This window comes from Anomaloglossus baeobatrachus, chromosome 1, assembly GCF_048569485.1.
Source record: "Anomaloglossus baeobatrachus isolate aAnoBae1 chromosome 1, aAnoBae1.hap1, whole genome shotgun sequence".
Lineage (NCBI taxonomy): Eukaryota > Metazoa > Chordata > Amphibia > Anura > Aromobatidae > Anomaloglossus > Anomaloglossus baeobatrachus.
The window spans coordinates 410,911,890-410,931,939 of record NC_134353.1 but is presented as its reverse complement, the minus strand read 5'-3'; the positions used below and the strand labels follow the sequence as shown (position 1 = coordinate 410,931,939).

The 20,050-nt window shown below is 46.3% G+C and overlaps 1 protein-coding gene across 1 annotated transcript in view; it reads left to right on the top strand.

The window, feature by feature from the left end:
- The first annotated feature begins 1,408 nt into the window (after window positions 1-1,408).
- The window catches only part of LRRC25 (leucine rich repeat containing 25), a 110,144-nt gene continuing 91,502 nt past the window's right edge, over window positions 1,409-20,050 (top strand). The window contains exon 1 of the mRNA XM_075337849.1: window positions 1,409-1,496. The gene's annotated coding sequence lies outside the window, so the exon portion shown is untranslated. The remainder of the gene's footprint in view (window positions 1,497-20,050) is intronic.

Here is a 20,050-nt window from a genome sequence, read left to right as displayed (position 1 = left end):
ATGGATGGATGGATGGATACGGCAGCAGCGACTGGCATGGATACTTTCAGTTGCATGTATCATAGCATACAGCTGGCGTAGATGGTCATAGCAGAAGCCGCAGAGTGCAATGAAACAGAGGTAAAATTCAGCAGCAGAGAGTAGCACAATATCAGCAGCACCACTGAGGACCTTAGAACAAGCAACGTAACTAACTCATTGCCCAGGCACCTCCCTTAAGGGGAAAGTGCCTTAGATAAGCAAAACCATTCAGCCCACCTGAGAGGCACTTCTGGGTCAGGATGCATTGGCCCTTTAAGAAAAGGGGCAAGGCAGCGCGTTCAATCTTTGGGCAGAGCCAGAAAGCCGGTGAGGTGTACACAGGCTTTGGAAGATCGCAGCATGGAGCAGGGACAGGGCAGCCACCGCAGGGTGGCCGGGCAAGTGAGAGAACCGGCGTCCCCACTGGGAGAAGGGGGCAGGACAGTGCAGGGACGCTGGAATGGGCAATACAGGATGTGCCAAAACAGTGGGGCTCCACTGTAAAATGTATTTTTGCTGTTTTGGAAGCTTTTCAATACCCTTAAAGGTGTTTTCTCTGTCTTTGGTTTGGACTCCCATTGAATTCAATGGGGTTCTAAATCGTTCGACAAACTGTTCAGCGAACATTAGGAAGTTTGCCAAAGATCAGAAAACTCAACTATGAGTGGTTCGCTCATCTCTACTTAGAGACAGAAGTTGTGAAAAGTTTATAATATTTTTGTAGAGCACTCTGCCAGAAGGATTTACAGAACAGATACTCTTTAGCGGGAAAAATAGCCGAAAATTGTTAATTAAAATTATTTGGAATGTTATTTAACTTTCCATTAACGAAGCATATGAAAAAGAACAAATTATGTGAAAAGATGTGCAATGCCTTTACACTTTGCATTAAATAAATTGGTAACATATAAAACAATTTTTCTACAGCATGCAAACAGTATTTATCTTAAACGTACTTGACTACAAGAACATGAAATTCTGTAACAGAAATATTCACATTAAAACCTGTATACTAGAACACTTAGATGGGTGGAGATAACTATTTTTCTTTATTCCTCAAACAGTAGAAAGACTAGTTAAACCCACTATAGAGAGGCTATGCATAAGAACTATAATAAAGTTTGAGATCAGAGCAAGATTGCTTGCTTAATTAACTGATATACTTGTGGGGTTTACATTTTCATACCATGGTCACAGTTGCTGAACCATTAAAACAAAGTGAGTTATGTTCTAAAAGGTGAATGCTGAGTGGCATTGCTGGGATCCGTCACATCCTGTGTTAAAACGAGAAGTTAGTGTTGAAATACCATGGTTTCTGCTTCCTTTTTTTTGGAGTCTACTACTGAATTAGTGATAACTAACTTTACTTTGCACTCTCGTATGCAGTAGCCAGTGTGGACTTCATTTGCTGTACCTGTAAAAGAGGCAGAACAGAAACCTACGGTACGATACTGCGAAGAAGTGCAAGTTAACAGGTTAGTAATGTATATTTGTACAGAAATGACTAAGGTCTGCTGGTTATGTTTTATCCATCAAGAACTTTATTTGACTAAATATATTAAGGGGGTTGTCCTCTACTTTTACATTGATGGTCTATATTTAGGATAGATCATCAATATCTGATTGGCCGGGGACCAACACCCTGCACCCCCGCCAATCAACTGTACTTTGTGCCAGTGGCTGCAGCGGGTGACTGGAAATGCTCAGTTCTAGAGCAGCGCTATCAACTGATAGCAGCCGCGGCCGGGTACTGCAAATCAATAGGAGGTGGATGTACAGCACTATGCCACGGCCGCTATCAGAAGATGGGGCAGCCCAAGAACAGAGCATATCCGGCAGGTTACTGCCGCCACCCATACCAGGAACAGTTAATCGGGATGCAGAGGGTCAGACCCAGGCCAATCACACATTGGATAGGCCATCAATGTAAAAAAAGTGGACAACCTCTTTAACTGTAATGTTAAAAATCAAAAATATTGTTCTATTATTTTCAGTCTATTGAATATATACTAACGTATGGTAGCAAAGGTTGTCATGATCCACAACAAATCATCTGGATAAGCTGTCACAGAAGGTTCTCTCAATTAAGAGAATTAAGATAACTGATGTTTTTGAAGTTTTTCACCAATATCATTTGATGTATCAAATGTCACATTTTTTTGCATGCGCTGTGGTAGCCTATTGATATGTTAGGGTACATATAAACTGTGCATTGTGCAGTGTTAAATGACTGCCGTCAGCAACATGTTTGCCATCCGACGTTCATTTAGTAGCTTGTTTAAAAAGGCAAGTAGCGCTTAAATGCCCATTGAACAATCTGTAATAGTGTGTGTAGCCTGCTATTGTGCTTGCTACAATAGGTACTGTTTACACAGACAATGTGCTGCCGAGAACCATGAAATTTTGGACAAATCATGTGAATTTTTTTTTTTTTATTTTAGTGCTGTTCTGAATTAACCTTTGGAAGATGTGTATGATGTTTTGCCATGGTTGCTGGGGATGCTAATCCTAAAAACTGTTGATATTGCCATTTAAATGGTAAAAATATCATTGCTTCTGACTGTTAAAAGTAAATGCAATCAGCCTTTAAGGGGCCCTTTGCACACTACGACATCGCAAGCCGATGCTGCGATGCCGTGCGCGATAGTCCCTGCCCCCGTCGCAGCTGCGATATCATGGTGATAGCTGGCGTAGCGAACATTATCGCTATGCCAGCTTCACATGTACTTACCTGCCCTGCGACGTCGCTCTGGCCGGCGACCCGCCTCCTTATTAAGGGGGCGGGTCGTGCGGCATCATAACGATGTCACACGGCAGGCCGCCAATAGAAGCAGAGGGGCGGAGATGAGCGGGACATAACATCCCGCCCACCTCCTTCCTTCCGCATAGCTGGCGTGAGCTGCAGGACGCAGGTAAGGAGATGTTCCTCGCTCCTGCGGCTTCATACACAGCGATGTGTGCTCCGCTGGAACGAGGAACAACATCGTAACGTCGGTCATTTCCAAATCATGGAAATGACCGACGCAATACCGATGATACAATTACGACGCTTTTGCACTCGTTAATCGTATCAAAAAGGCTTTACACACTACGATATCGACAGCGAGGCTGGATGTGCGTCACTTTCGATTTGACCCCACCGACATCGCACCTGTGATGTTGTAGTGTGCAAAGTGCCCCTAAGTGTTTTGGTTTTAGCTGCACACTGGGGAAAAAGCATTAAACCTCTGTAATGAAGAATAAAAACAAAATGACTTTGATACCTTCACAAAGGCTGCATGCAGTTAACTAATTGACATATCCCTGAAATTAGTGGCTCTACCCCTACTCTCCCCCTATAGGCCGGATGGTGGCTCAGTGGTTAGAACTGTTGCTCTGTAGTGCTGGGGTTCGGAGTTCAAATCCCACCAAGGACAACTGCAAGGAGTTTTTATGTTCTCCCCATGTTTTCATCAGTTTTTTCCTGGTATCAAAGTTTCCTCCCACACCTCAAAGACATACTGAATAGGGACAGTGATGATAATCTCTGTAAAGTGCTGCAGAATATGATGGCGCTATATATGTAGCAAAAAAAGAGCCCACAGCACCCTGGTCAAAAAATTGAGCCACCTGTGGGATCACCACATATTCAGCGGCACAGGGACGCACTTCCAGGTCAAGGGATTATTTGATATAACTTACCATAAAAAGGAAGGGATGACAGCGTCCCACTGGGTGAAATTCAATTCATCTTTATTCCATTGGTTGAAAACAGCAACGTTTCAACTGTTTTGGTCTTTTTCAAGCAAAACCATGCTGGAAAAAGAACCAAACTGGTTGAAACGTTGCTATTTTCAACCAATGGAATGAAGATGAATTGAATTGAACTTCACCCAACGGGACACTGTCACCCCTTCATTTTTATAGCACTATATATGCAGTGAATAATAAAAATAATAATTATACATGCTGCTGTCAAATTACATAGCAAAAACCTGCAGACAGATTCCTATTAGAAAGTTCCTGGCATGCAAAGATATTTCTCACAATCCTCTGTGGCTCCTCTCATTGGCAGAGCACAAGATAAAACAAGTTATCATGAGATCTCACGGTTTAGCTCTGATGCATTTTATAGACAGCAATTACCGATTGGTGACATGATTATAGCTGTTACTGATCCCTAACTGCTGTGTACATAATGGAAATATCATCATACTTCAGCACATATTTACAAAAAAATTATGGCAGTACACACAATATGAGTGATCTATCTTAAAGGGGTTATCCATTACTTTCACAAAAACTACATTCTCCTATGTAAATTAAAAGCAGTTTATACTCGCATCTGGAGCAGGTATTGTTCCAGCGGTGTAGCGCCGGGTCTCCCGTGATATTTTTATGCCATATGAGCCCTACAGCCAATCAGCGTCCGCTAATGGGCCACTTCAATTTCACTTCCTTTGGCCAAAACTAAAATTTGGAAGCAGCAAGAGCTGTTGCTGCTTACTTACTCCCTCTGGATGGCAGTATTGCTCAAAGGGAGTGAGAGTGAAACAGCCCATTAGCAACTGCTGATTGGCTAAAGGGCTCACATGACATAATGTCATGCAAGCCTTGGAATGAGTCATGAGATGTCCTAACATTTTCAAAAGAATGTATTGTATGGTAAATTGTATTTTTTTTTAATTCCCTTTCAGCTGGTATATTGGCACTGCATTAGACATTCATCCCTTAACAGCCACATTTCAGATATCCTGCCATAGCATTAACAAGTGATTTAGCACATTTATGCCAAAGAACGAGGCGTCAGTAGTTCCTGTAAAGAAAAATAAAAGAAAATGTGAATCTTTTTTGTAGAGTAGTGTAGCACCCAGGGATATTGGGTACTTTGTTCCGGGCAGTGTACGTCTTGGGAATCAAAAAGTAGACCTAGCTCAACTACCTTTTTAAAAGAGGGGTGCTCAGGAGAAAATAAGGCCAATGTAAGAGATGTAGCTCCGGCACACCATGCGAGTCAAGGATAAACAATTTCAGGGATGGTGCAAAATAGTTGTTTATTTTAACAAAAAGGAAAAGTCTGTCCAACGTTTCGGTCCTTGATGGACCTTTCTCAAGGACTGATAGGACTGATGACAAAAGCAACAAAAAACAAGTGTTACAAGAGAGGAAATTGTACACATTTCATAAATGGGAAAACATGATTACATACACAAAGTTATAAAAATATCAGTAATCATTACAGAGAGGGGACAATACCCCAAAATATTTTGCAACATAATCCATATGTATTATATCAACATATTATATTAGAATGCATATTCAATACAACAGGATTACCATGTCAGTGATATGAGTGACGTAATACATTCTGGAAAATGCACATACCTCGATATCAATGATCATAAAGTTAGCACCATTGGGAACTGGGTACACTATCCTGAAAAATTGTGTCCTTAAATATAAATAGGAGAATCACAGGATGAAAATTATAATGTGTAACGACTGAAAAATTCATGTTCAGTTAGTCCAGACAGTATTACTTGGTATAGTGTTGATAAGGGCAAGCTGATTACCTTAATAGGACATGTAAAGCATGACATATATGGTACTAGTGGCACTTGCATACTATGGAGTACTCACAGTCAGTGTTGCCCAATTTTTATTAATTTTTATTAATACTTGGTGTCAATAGCATTACTTGTACCTCAAGGCCAGTACCTTACTATCAGCCACCTAGTGTAATTTTTGGGGCTTCATATCTTTGCAGAACTTAGATAGTGGCTTGCGCTTATTAAAACACAGTCTCAGTGTTACCCAATTTTTATTAATACTTGGTGTCAGTGGCACTACTTATGCCTCAAGGCCAGTACCTTCCTATCAGCAACCTAGTGTAATTTTGGGGGCTTCATATCTTACAGAACCTATATAGTGGCTTGCTCTTACTAAAAGACAGTCTGAGTGCCAAAAACCAATGCTAAAATAAAAGTGTTGTCAAACCCTGTTTTCTTTTGGGGCTGAAAGACATTCACAACATCTTTGTCGACTCCTCCAAGTGGTAGTTCGTCCAATAAAGGTACCTTTTCGTTTTTAGACTTACAGAAACAGCTATCGTGGGAAACTATTAACACAAGTTTAACAACGCGGCATGTGTTGTTCCACTGCCTGTAGAAAAGGTCACGTTACAGTATTCACCTTCAAATAATCAAACCAAAAAAATAGGAAAAAGAGGGGGTAAGGACCGTGGGCGAGGTGGTAGTGGTGGTCGCCCAAGCAGTGTGATCGAGCCAAAGAAAAAGGTTCCCGGTTTTTCTACTTCTGCCTTCCTATCCCAATTTTCTTGTCCACGTGGGAAAGCACTCTTGCGCCCTGCACAGTGTGAATAGGTAATGAGTGGCTAGCAGAAAATCCCTCCAGTTACTTGTCGAGTAGCAAATGCCAAGGGTCCAAATAGACTTCAGTAGCCCAGAGGCTGGCCCATCAAATCCTCAGCCTGGTCATCCTTCCTCACAACATCAGTATTCTAAGGAAACATATGACACCAAAGCAGGTTACTCTGAGGAACTGTTTACGGGACCCTTTGACCTTTCTTGCCTCTTGTCGCACAACACCACCAACGCAGGTGAGGCCGTGGTGTGCAGTGATGCACAGATCTTTGAGTACCCAAGGCCAGAAGAAAGCCATTTTGTTGGCTGTGACATGCTGGGCAAACAGGTGGAAGTGTTGGAGGATGATGAGACACAGTTGCCCTCAGGTCAGCCTGAAACCTCCATTCCCTAAGATGTTGACCTTCAGGAATTTGACGACGATCAGGTCGATGATGAAGTGACTGATCCAACATAGACGGGTGGCATGGATTGCGAGAGCAGCAGTGCAGAGGAGCATGTGCCCATAGTCCGCAAAAAGGCTGTTAGACATAGGGTTTCAACCACTGCCAGAAGTCAATCAACTGTGCACATGACACCATCACCTCAGCCATCTCAGTGTCCAAGGGTCCGTGGTGCGATTGTGTGGGAGTTTTTTTCCAAGAGTCTTTCGGACCAAACGGTTGCCATTTGTCAAATCTGTCAGACCAAGCTTAGCAGAGGCAGAAATACCTCCAGCATGAGAAACCATATGTTAGCCAACACACCACTAGGTGGTTGACAGCTCTAGGTGAATAACACGATTTCCAGACTAAAAACTCTGCCACTTCACCTGGGCTGCCTGCTTCCCAAACTCGTGTGCAAGAAGGTGGCTGTTACGGGGGGCTGTCTGATAATAACTTAAAGGAGTATCAGACAGTCAGGGTCCACCGTGCAAAGACTCTGCTGCAGACTATGGCAGAGTGCAATACCTCTGTTAACTCACAGAAGGATATAATAAGTAAGTAAAGCAATTCTTCCCTTACTTGGAGGGTGTGTGGAATGATCTCTGTTAATAATCACAGAGACAAAGGCAATGTGTGCGAAATGGCACCTACCTAGGTCCGCTCTTCTAGTGGTGCAAAAGAGACGAACAGCAGCGTAAGCCGCACAAAGCTCCTACCTGCGTTCGCTCCACTAGTGTGCGAGGACACGAACCACTAGATATGGCACCTGCCTAGGTCCGCTCTTCTAGTGGTGCAAAAGAGACGAACAGCAGCGTAAGCCGCACAAAGCTCCTACCTCTGTTCGCTCCCCTAGTGTGCGAGGATACGAACAACTGCCAGACGCAGTATAAGGAACGTTACCCTAGCGGCAACGTCCACCTACGAGTCGAATCACAAGGCCCAGCCAGACCATGTGCCTCAGGCACCTGCCTATGTCCGCTCCCCTAAGAGGTAAGGATACGGACAGCAGCCGAAGCTGTAAGGTATAAGAACGCTACCCTGCCGGTAGCGCTCACCTTGCATAGACAGAGGAATGCCTAGAGGAACGTGCACAGGGCGTCTACCCTCATGCATGAACCAAGAGGACTGAGCGCCATGCGGCGTGTGTCAGGGTCTTATATAGACTCTGTGCCTCATCCAAGATGGAGGACACCAGAGCCAATCGGCTGCCAGAACGACAAGAGTGACATCATGCTGGCCTATCACCGAGCAAGGCGTCACAAGCACATGACCAGCGACCAATCGGCATAGAAGGTGTCAGAGACATGTGACCTCGTGTCAGCGATGATGTCACCCGCACATGTGCAATGGCTCCAAGATAGGACTTAGTCTCCAGCGCTCGCACATGTGCAGTAGCAAGAAATCTGGACTTAGTCTCCAGCGCTCGCACATGTGCAGTAGCAAGAAATCTGGACTTAGTCTCCAGCGCTCGCACATGTGCAGTAGCAAGAAATCTGGACATAGTCTCCAGTGCTCGCAGCAACCGTAACAGTACCTCCCCCTCAAGGGCCCCCCTCCCGGCGACGCAGGTAATCAGCAACTAAGTCGGGAGCATGGACAGCCTCCTCAGGCTCCCAAGAGCGATGTTCCGGGCCGTAGCCCTCCCAATCTATCAAGAAGAACCTGCGCCCTCTAACCATCTTAGAACCAACTATGGCTCGTACCTCATAGCTAGAGCGAGAGGAATCAGAAGCAGGAGAGTGCACTTCACGAGCGTGAGGTAAAATTGCCGGCTTTAGCAGTGAAACATGGAATTTGTCATGGATCCTAAGATGGACGGGTAACTTCAATTGGTAGACTACAGGATTTACCTGTCGAAGAACCTCATAAGGACCCAGGAAGCGAGGAGCAAATTTGACAGAGCTCACTCTAAGTTTCACGTTTTTTGCAGAGAGCCACACAAAGTCCCCTGGAGAAAAGACAGGAGCCGGGCGACGAAACCGATCGGACACCGTCTTCATACGGTCCTTAGCTGCTTGGATTGACTCTTGAGTCCGATCCCAAACCTCTCTGGCATTAGTTGCCCAGTCGGCCACAAGAGGAGGAGGTGCAGCAGCGGGAAACGGTACCGGTACCCTAGGGTGTTGCCCATTATTGAGTACGAATGGTGTCTGCCCAGTGGCCTCAGCCAGCGAATTGTTAAGGGCAAATTCTGCCCAGGGTAGGAGGGAGGACCAGTTATCGTGGTTCTCAGCAACAAAGTGTCGAAGGTATATAATCATGGATTGATTGGTACGCTCAACCAAACCATTGGTCTCCGGATGGTATGCCGAAGATAGATTCAACTCAATTTGCAGAAGGCTACAAAGATCTCGCCAGAAACGGGAAGCAAATTGCGGGCCTCTATCACAAATGATACGATCTGGCATCCCGTGAAGCCTAAAGACATGCTTGAGGAATAGTTTGGCTAGTACCCTGGAAGATGGGATTCTCGATAACGGTACGAGATGAACCATCTGGGAGAAATGGTCCGTAATGACCCACACAAATCTATGTCCCTGTGAACATGGAAGATCACCCACAAAGTCCATGCCTACCACCTCCCATGGTCTATCTGGCACTGGTAAAGGATGCAAGAGCCCAGCCGGTCTCTGCCGTAATGGACGGTTGCGAGCACACGAGTAGCAGGAACCGACATATCTCTTGACGTGGCTGGCTAAGTGTGGCCACCAATACCACCTCTCCAGTAACTCTCGTGTCCGTCTAATACCAAAATGCCCACCCACCTTTGAGGTGTGGGCCCATGACAGTATATCATTCTGTCGATCAGGCGGAACAAAGGTCTTGCCCGGTGGGATTTGGTCTAACGTCACAGGCAAGAGCATATGAAAAACCCTGGAGGGAAGGATAAGACGAGGTTCGTCAATCTCTTCCTGGGTAGAAAGCATAGAGCGAGACAGGGCGTCTGCCTTGTTATTCTTACTCCCAGACAGATAGTTTATGGAGAAGTGAAAGCGGGAGAAAAACAAGGACCAGCGGGCTTGCCGAGGATTCAGCCGCTGAGCGGTTTGTAAGTACGTCAGATTCTTATGGTCTGTATAGACCTGGAAAGGATGTTTCGCTCCTTCCAGCAAGTGACGCCACTCCTCCAAGGCTAATCTCAAGGCGAGCAGTTCCCTATCCCCAATGGTATAGTTTCTCTCTGCCGGTGAAAAGGTTTTAGCAAAGAAGAAACACGGCCTTTTTCTACCTGCACCGTTCTTTTGATACAAGACCGCACCAGCACCCACTGAAGAGGCATCAACCTCTAAGAGGAAGGGCTTACTCTCATCGGGTCTTTGAAGAACGGGAGCAGTTGAAAAGTGTCTTTTTACTGCCTCAAAAGCCTGAGATGTCTCAGTAGACCAGGCTTTGGGATTAGCACCTTTCTTAGTCAAGGCCACCAAAGGGGCCACCAAAGTAGAAAAATGGGGTATGAACTGCCTGTAATAATTTATGAATCCTAAGAAGCGTTGCACCGCCTTCAAGGAATGAGGTTCGGACCATTGCAGGACAGCAGAGAGCTTCGCAGGATCCATAGCCAGGCCCTCTTGTGAGATAATGTAACCCAAAAAAGGCAATGAGGACTGCTCGAATACACATTTCTCGAGTTTAGCAAACAATGAGTGCTCCCTTAAACGGGAAAGGACACGAACGACATCCTGACGATGAGTCTCCAGATCAGGAGAAAAAATCAGGATGTCATCCAGATACACCACTACTGAGGATAACAGTAAATCCCTGAACACATCGTTTACGAAGTCCTGAAATACTGCGGGTGCATTACATAACCCAAAAGGCATGACGAGGTATTCATAGTGACCGTCTCGGGTGTTAAAAGCGGTCTTCCATTCGTCACCCTTTCGAATTCGTACCAAGTTATACGCACTCCGCAGATCCAACTTTGTAAAAACTTGAGCTCCTCTCAATCTGTCAAAGAGCTCCGAAATTAAAGGTAATGGGTATTTGTTCTTTATTGTGATTGCGTTGAGACCCCTGTAATCTATGCAGGGACGCAAATCACCCTCTTTCTTCCGAACAAAGAAAAACCCAGCCCCCGCGGGAGAGACAGACTTACGAATGAACCCCTTCTCTAAACTCTCTCTTATATAGGTCGACATGGCCTCCGACTCAGGTATCGACAGGGGGTAAACCCTGCCTTTAGGTGGAACCGAACCTGGGATAAGGTCTATGGCACAGTCATACGGCCTATGGGGTGGAAGAACCTCAGCACCCTGTTTGGAGAACACGTCAGCGAAATCCAGATAAGGTGTAGGTATGGGAGAGAGATCAGTAGATGCAACCGCAATGACCTTAGGTGGTAAGGGAAGACATCGGGACTGACATTTCGAACCCCAACTAATAATGCTGTCAGACTCCCAGTCAATGTGAGGAGCATGAGTCCGAAGCCATGGGAGACCCAGAAGGATGTCGTCTATACCCTCAGGCAAAACAAGAAAAGAAATCTCCTCTATGTGACCCTGAGACAGGGAAAGGCGCAAGGGAACTGTCCTCAATGTAATGGAGTCAGACAACATAGTTCCATTAACAACACGGACAGGAATAGGCGCCTCTAACATGATAGAGGGAATATTGTGTCCCTTTACAAATCCTGAGGACACAAAAGTCCCGTCAGCTCCGGAATCCACAAAAGCCATAATAGGCCATGTATTCTCAGATAACGAGAGCTGACCTGGGATACAACACTTAGAGGGTGCAGAAGACGTCTCTAGTAACCCCCCTCTAATGGTTACTAGACCAGGGAGTTTCCCTGATGACTAGGACACTTGTTGGCATAGTGCCCAGCCTGACGACATACGTAACATATAGGAGGACCAGACTTGCGTAGTCTGGAAGACGTATGACCTAACTCCATAGGAGTGGGAGATGTTTCAGATGCTGAGGAAGATGGTAGTGGACCCTCAACAACTGGAATAGCCCGATGCTTAGGGCGTGAGGAAGAGACCTCGAGTCTACGTTCCTTATGGCGTACATCGATCCTCGTTGCTACTGTGATCAAGTCCTCCAGAGAAGCAGGGACCTCACGAGTAGCAAGAGCATCCTTGACATAGCCTGCCAACCCTCTCCAGAAGATAGGAATCAACACCTTCTCTGGCCAATCTAGTTCTGCCACCAGAGTTCTAAAAGCAATGGCATAAGAACTAGTGGATAACGAACCCTGAGATAGATCTAACAGTCTCAGGGCCGCATCATGGGTAACCTGCGGACCCATGAATACCGCCTTAAGAGCATCAAGAAAGTCTTGATGTCTCAGAGTAACCACATCAGAGCGCTCCCATAGGGGAGTCGCCCATTCTAAGGCTTTGTCCTGAAGTAAGGAGATGATAAAGCCTACTCTGGACCTCTCCGTAGAGAAGCGAGAAGAGTTGACCTCTAGGTGTATCTGACACTGACTAATGAAACCACGACATGATCTGGCATCGCCAGAATATCTGTTTGGCAGATCAAGTCGAGGATCATGTGCAGATGTCACCATGGTCTGAGGTTTATCCTCTATACTCTTGAGCTGTGACTCAAGTACTTGTATGTAACGGTGTAACTGCTGATATTCTGCCATAACTGCCAGACCCTTGGCTCAGTCCTAATGTTACGGGGGGCTGTCTGATAATAACTTAAAGGAGTATCAGACAGTCAGGGTCCACCGTGCAAAGACTCTGCTGCAGACTATGGCAGAGTACAATACCTCTGTTAACTCACAGAAGGATATAATAAGTAAGTAAAGCAATTCTTCCCTTACTTGGAGGGTGTGTGGAATGATCTCTGTTAATAATCACAGAGACAAAGGCAATGTGTGCGAAATGGCACCTACCTAGGTCCGCTCTTCTAGTGGTGCAAAAGAGACGAACAGCAGCGTAAGCCGCACAAAGCTCCTACCTGCGTTCGCTCCACTAGTGTGCGAGGACACGAACCACTAGATATGGCACCTGCCTAGGTCCGCTCTTCTAGTGGTGCAAAAGAGACGAACAGCAGCGTAAGCCGCACAAAGCTCCTACCTCTGTTCGCTCCCCTAGTGTGCGAGGATACGAACAACTGCCAGATGCAGTATAAGGAACGTTACCCTAGCGGCAACGTCCACCTACGAGTCGAATCACAAGGCCCAGCCAGACCATGTGCCTCAGGCACCTGCCTATGTCCGCTCCCCTAAGAGGTAAGGATACGGACAGCAGCCGAAGCTGTAAGGTATAAGAACGCTACCCTGCCGGTAGCGCTCACCTTGCATAGACAGAGGAATGCCTAGAGGAACGTGCACAGGGCGTCTACCCTCATGCATGAACCAAGAGGACTGAGCGCCATGCGGCGTGTGTCAGGGTCTTATATAGACTCTGTGCCTCATCCAAGATGGAGGACACCAGAGCCAATCGGCTGCCAGAACGACAAGAGTGACATCATGCTGGCCTATCACCGAGCAAGGCGTCACAAGCACATGACCAGCGACCAATCGGCATAGAAGGTGTCAGAGACATGTGACCTCGTGTCAGCGATGATGTCACCCGCACATATGCAATGGCTCCAAGATAGGACTTAGTCTCCAGCGCTCGCACATGTGCAGTAGCAAGAAATCTGGACTTAGTCTCCAGCGCTCGCACATGTGCAGTAGCAAGAAATCTGGACTTAGTCTCCAGCGCTCGCACATGTGCAGTAGCAAGAAATCTGGACATAGTCTCCAGTGCTCGCAGCAACCGTAACAGTGGCGCTGATGCCTACTTCTCCCAACCTGATGTTGGCCAAACTCAATCATCAATGACATCAGCTTCGATGTCACAGCGTTCCGTTCAGTTGTCCTTACCACAGACCTTTGAAAAGAAGTGAAAATACCCCGTTACGCACTCAAGGGCAGAAACCATAACTGCACACATTGCACGTGTCAGAATTCCGGGATTTCCAGTTTGCTTCTGAAGGATCTTGCCCTTTTCTAACATGGAGTTTTCTGTTCTGTTGCCCTACTTCCTGTTCATCTGTTTAAAAGCCCGCCCCTAGGCTTGGTCTAGTTGCCTGAGTATACTGCTTTCTGTCTACTCCTGCCCTGCTGCTCTTAGTTCCTGATGGCTATTTGGAGCCTGTTGAAACACCCGACACCGGCTTTGGACTTCACCTGGTCTCATCAAGCTGTGCCCGGACTCCGTCTGCCGTCTCTGGTCGGCACTTCTGCCCGGTTCCTTCCGTTTCATATCCACCCTAGGACTCACATCACGTACGGACATTTTTGGACTATACCTGTTGCCCTTTCGTGTCCCGGCTGCTGCGCATTTAGGCCTTCTGGAGTGATCGCCAGACAGCCCCTGTATAGGGGTTCGCTCCTGGTGGTCTCCCTGGGGGAGTCCAGTGCGCGGCCCCGGGAATTCCCCTTTGCTCCGAACCTGGCAGGTATTTACTGTGTTTATGTTCTACTGTGTTTATGTTCTGTTCTGTGTACATATTGTTGGTTGCATATTATAAACGTCTTTGCACCAAGAACCTGTCTCTGGTTGTCATTGCCCTAACGCAATCGAAATCCTCAATTCATACAATAGTATTACAGCACGATTGATAGCCCTTGAGATGTTGCCGTATCGGCTTGTAAGAACAGAGGCTTTCCGCAACCTTTTGGCAGTGTTAGAACATCAGTACTCTGTCCCTAACCGACACTATTTTTCTCGTTGTGCCGTCCCCGTGCTCCACAATCACGTGTCTGCAAATATCAAACGGGCTCTCACCAATGCCATAACAGGAAAGATCCACTTAACCACAGACATGTGGACAAGCGGAAGTGGACAGGAACGCTACATCTCACTGACGGCACACTGGGGAACCTGGTGGCAGCTAGTAAAGAGTCTGAGCCGGCAACATTTCATATTATTCCAACACCCAGAATAGCGTGGCCCACTTCAATCACAGTTTCAGTAGCCTCCTACACAGCAACAACTCCGTCCTCCTCCTACTCTTCATCTGGCTTCTGTGCATCCTCCTCAACATCCGCCGGTGTCCAACCATCTTCAAAGTAGGAGGAGAAAAAGGGTTAATCCTGTGCCATCCGCCAGAATGAGATGTAGAAATGTTGATAGGTTAATAACTCTTTTATTCCATAGGTCTACGTGTTTCAACATTTCTACATCTCATTCTGGCGGATTGCGCGGGATTAACCCTTTTTCTCCTCCTACTTTGAAGACATTTCCACATGGGGCCGCGGCAGCCGCCATTATTTCATGTTATATATGGAGGTTGTGACCCTTCACAAGCACCTTTGGTGAGTGTATTATATTATATATTACCTCGTTGTTTATCTGGTAAGACCCTATCAGCATTTCTGTTTTCTAGCTATATTACTGTTGTCCAACCGTCAACATTATTCCCCAGCTGGGATTTCTACAGCACTGCCTCGGCTAAGCGGCAATACGCTCTACTGAAGCTCATATGTATCGTGACAAATCGCACACGGCACCTGAGCTTTTGAAAGCAATAACTGAGCAGAAAGATGAGTTGCTTGAGTTGTTGGACCTCCGTCCAGGGATGGTATTGTGCAATAATGGTTTAATCTGGTGGCGGCTTTAAAGCTTGGAAAGCTTTTACACATTCCTTGTATGGCCCACGTTGTAAATCTAGTAATTCAGCACTTTCTGAAGAAATACCCTGGAATACCAGACCTACTTACCAAGATACGACGTATTAGCGCACATTTCCGCAAGTCATCTCCCTCTTTTGCTGGCCTGGCAGTGCTGCAGCAGCGCTTACACTTGCCTCGTCACAGACTAATATGGGACCTCCCTACGAGATGGAATTCAACCTATCATATGTTGGCCGAGATCCATGAGCAGCAGAGGGCAGTATCCCAATTCCAGCTGGAACATGCCCGTCAGACGCAGCTGCCAGACATAAGTACTGCCGAGTAAGTGTGGATTGCAGACATTTGTCAGGTCTTGGAGACTTTTGATTACTGTACCAACATTGTGAGCAGTGAGGATGCTGTTATTAGCATTACCAGTCCACTGATTTTTTTATAGAAACCCTGTCTGGATTGTCTGACAGACCAAAGTGTTCATGCACCCGAGCTGTCTGTGGATCCAGACTTCACAATGGTTGCTAGTAATCCACACATCCTCGGCCAACAAGCTCAGGCCACCTTTGCTCAGCAGCATGAGGATGAGGATGAGGAGGATGATGAAGAACAGGAATGCTTTGAAGTTGGCAACCAAGGAATTGACAACCCAAGCTTCAGGGCTGTGCAGCATGAATGGCCTGAGGAGGAGCAGGAGAATGAGAGAAAGACTGAGGAGGAGAGGAGGTTTAGGGAGACAGAATGTTTTCTTAGCAATGGCACACAAAGGTTTCCAGTTCGGAGTCTGGGACACATGGCACAGTTCATGTCACACTGCCTTTCTCATGACTGTCGGCTAGTCCACATTTTGGCTGACAACAAATACTGGTTATGTACCTTCCTTGACCCACGCTACAAAGACAAATTTGCTTCGCTACTTGTGGAGACAAATAAGGATTGTACTGTGGAAACATTCAAGAGGGCTGTAGTGGAGCAGTTGATGAAACGATTACCCTCAGATCATGCTGGCGTCAGAGGTGCATATCATCTCACGCAACAGGATTACAAGAGAGGGCTATGCATAGTAGGAGCAACACAGGCTGGGGACTAATGTGCCAAAACTTTTCCATTTTCCACAAACTGTCAACTGCGAATCAGATAACGGTTGGGGGAACAATGACAAGGAGGGAACAGTTAATAAGATGGTGAGGGACTATGTAGGTGACCGTATCAGTGTGCTTTCAGAGCAGACCTGGGCAAGGGGCGGCCCGCGGGCCACATCCGGCCCGCCTACTCTCTGTGACCGGCCCGCCCGTCTTTAGCCGGTGCAGTGGAGCCGGGCTGCAGCGTTCCGAGCAGGGAGAGATCCTGCAGGTCTGCACAGTCAGTGCAGGCAGCGGAATTCAGGAGTCTTTCCTCTGTTCCCTGCCGGCACTAATTGTCAGTGACACACGCGCGCGCTCTGACGTTGTCAGTACTGCGCTGCGTGTGTTATTTTAAAAGTTCCCGCCTGCCCTGCCGGAGAAGGAGCAGCACAGCAGACGGAATAATTCATGCTGCAGGACCTGCGATGATGTCACGTCCATGTGACTGTGTGGGAGGAGACACAGGATGCCGGCAGAAAGCAAAGATACTGATTCCTGAAGGAGATGTGGACACATGATGACTCGTAATAAGAAAAGAGGGGACATGAGGGGGAGGGGGGCTGCAGGGTGAGTGGCATATGAGGGAAGATGGAGCTGCAGGGTGAGTGGCATATGAGGGAAGATGGAGTTGCAGGGTGAGTGGCATATGAGGGAAGATGGAGTTGCAGGGTGAGTGGCATATGAGGGAAGATGGAGTTGCAGGTTGAGTGGCATATGAGGGAAGATGGAGTTGCAGGGTGAGTGGCATATGAGGGAAGATGGAGTTGCAGGGTGAGTGGCATATGTGGGAAGATGGAGTTGCAGGGTGAGTGGCATATGAGGGAAGATGGAGTTGCAGGGTGAGTGGCATATGAGGGAAGATGGAGTTGCAGGGTGAGTGGCATATGTGGGAAGATGGAGTTGCAGGGTGAGTGGCATATGAGGGAAGATGGAGTTGCAGGGTGAGTGGCATATGAGGGAAGATGGAGCTGCAGGGTGAGTGGCATATGAGGGAAGATGGAGTTGCAGGGTGAGTGGCATATGAGGGAAGATGGAGTTGCAGGGTGAGTGGCATATGTGGGAAGATGGAGTTGCAGGTTGAGTGGCATATGAGGGAAGATGGAGCTGCAGGGTGAGTGACATATGAGGGAAGATGGAGTTGCAGGGTGAGTGGCATATGTGGGAAGATGGAGTTGCAGGTTGAGTGGCATATGAGGGAAGATGGAGTTGCAGGGTGAGTGGCATATGTGGGAAGATGGAGTTGCAGGGTGAGTGGCATATGAGGGAAGATGGAGTTGCAGGGTGAGTGGCATATGAGGGAAGATGGAGTTGCAGGGTGAGTGGCATATGAGGGAAGATGGAGTTGCAGGGTGAGTGGCATATGAGGAAAGATGGAGTTGCAGGGTGAGTGGCATATGAGGGAAGATGGAGTTGCAGGGTGAGTGGCATATGAGGAAAGATGGAGTTGCAGGGTGAGTGGCATATGAGGGAAGATGGAGTTGCAGGGTGAGTGGCATATGAGGGCTGCAGACTGACAGAAGGATGTGAAGGGGTGCAGAGTGTTTGAGAGGGGTAAGTTGGTGTGATATGTGGGCAGGGTGTGTGACATATCGTGGTGTATTGTGTGTGATCTGGGGGGTGCAGGCTGTATGGGGAGCAGGGTGCGTGAGATATGGGGGTGCAGGTTGTATGGGGAGCAGGGTGTGTGAGATATGGGGGTGCAGGTTGTATGGGGAGCAGGGTGTGTGACATATGGGGGTGTAGTGTGTGTGATATGGGGGTGCAGGCTGTATGGGGTGTAGTGTGTGTGATATGGGGGTGCAGGCTGTATGGGGAGCAGGGTGTGTGACATATGGGGGTGTAGTATATTACAGGTGTGCTATATAGAGGTGTATATAGTGGTGTAGTATATGGGGGGTATAGTGATGTAGTATATTACAGGTGTGCTATATGGAGGTGTATATTACAGGTGTGCTATATAGGGGTGTAGTGATGTAGTATATTACAGGTGTGCTATATGGAGGTTTAGTATATTACAGGTGTGCTATATAGGGGTGTAGTGATGTAGTATATTACAGGTGTGCTATATGGAGGTGTAGTATATTACAGGTCTGCTATATAGGGGTGTAGTGATGTAGTATATTACAGGTGTACTATATGGGGGTGTACTATATTACAGGTGTAGTTTATGGGGTGTAGTGATGTAGTATATTACAGGTGTGCTATATGGAGGTGTAGTATATTACAGGTGTACTATATGGGGGTGTAGTATATTGAGTTGTATATTACAGGTGTGCTATATGGAGGTGTAGTATATTACAGGTGTACTATATGGGGGTGTACTATATTACAGATGTAGTATATGGGGTGTAGTGATGTATATTACAGGTGTATATAGGGGTGTAGTATATTACAGGTGTACTATATGGAGGTGTAGTATATTACAGGTGTACTATATGGAGTTATATATTACAGGTGTGCTATATGGAGGTGTAGTATATTACAAGTGTACTATATGGGGGTGTACTATATTACAGGTGTAGTATATGGGGTGTAGTGATGTAGTATATTACAGGTGTACTATATGGAGGTGTAGTATATTACAGGTGTACTATATGGAGGTGTAGTATATTACAGGTGTGCTATATGGAGGTGTAGTATATTACAGGTGTACTATATGGAGGTGTACTATATTACAGGTGTAGTATATGGGGTGTAGTGATGTAGTATATTACAGGTGTAGTATATAGGGGTGTAATGATGTATTATATCGGAGGTGTAATATATAGTGGTGTAGTATAATACAGGTGTATATGGAGGTGTAGTATATTACAGGTGTGCTATATGGAGGTGTAGTATATTACAGGTGTACTATATGGAGGTGTACTATATTACAGGTGTAGTATATGGGGTGTAGTGATGAAGTATATTACAGGTGTAGTATATAGGGGTGTAATGATGCAGTATATCGGAGGTGTATTATATAGTGGTGTAGTATAATACAGGTGTATATGGGGGTGTAGTATATTACAGGTATATGGAGGGAGTGTAGTATAATACAGGTGTAGTATATAGGGGTGTAGTATATTACAGGTGTAGTATATGGAGGGGGTGTAATAATGTAGTATATTGGGTAGAACTGAGGTAATTATATTAGTCCGGCCCTCTAAACAAATCCCAATTTCTTATGCGGCCCCATGGGAAAATTAATTGCCCACCCCTGTTTCAGAGTCTACTGTTCCCTTTAACTATTGGGTTTCCAAGCTCAACACTTGGCCAGACCTTATCTTATATGCTTTGGAAGTGCTAGCTTGCCATGCTGCGAGTGTGTTGTCTGAGCGTGTTTTCAGCTCAGCGGGGTCAATAATAACAGATAGTCACACACGACTATCCACGGAAAGTGAAGACAGTTTGATGATGATCAAAATGAGCCATAGATGGATTGCCCCAGAGTATCTCAGGCTGCCTGTTAACAATACCCAATAATAAGGGTAGCCCCAAAATTTGGATTTCTTAAGTTCAAATAAATTTCATTGTTTCTCATTCAAGACTATTTTGTCTTCTATC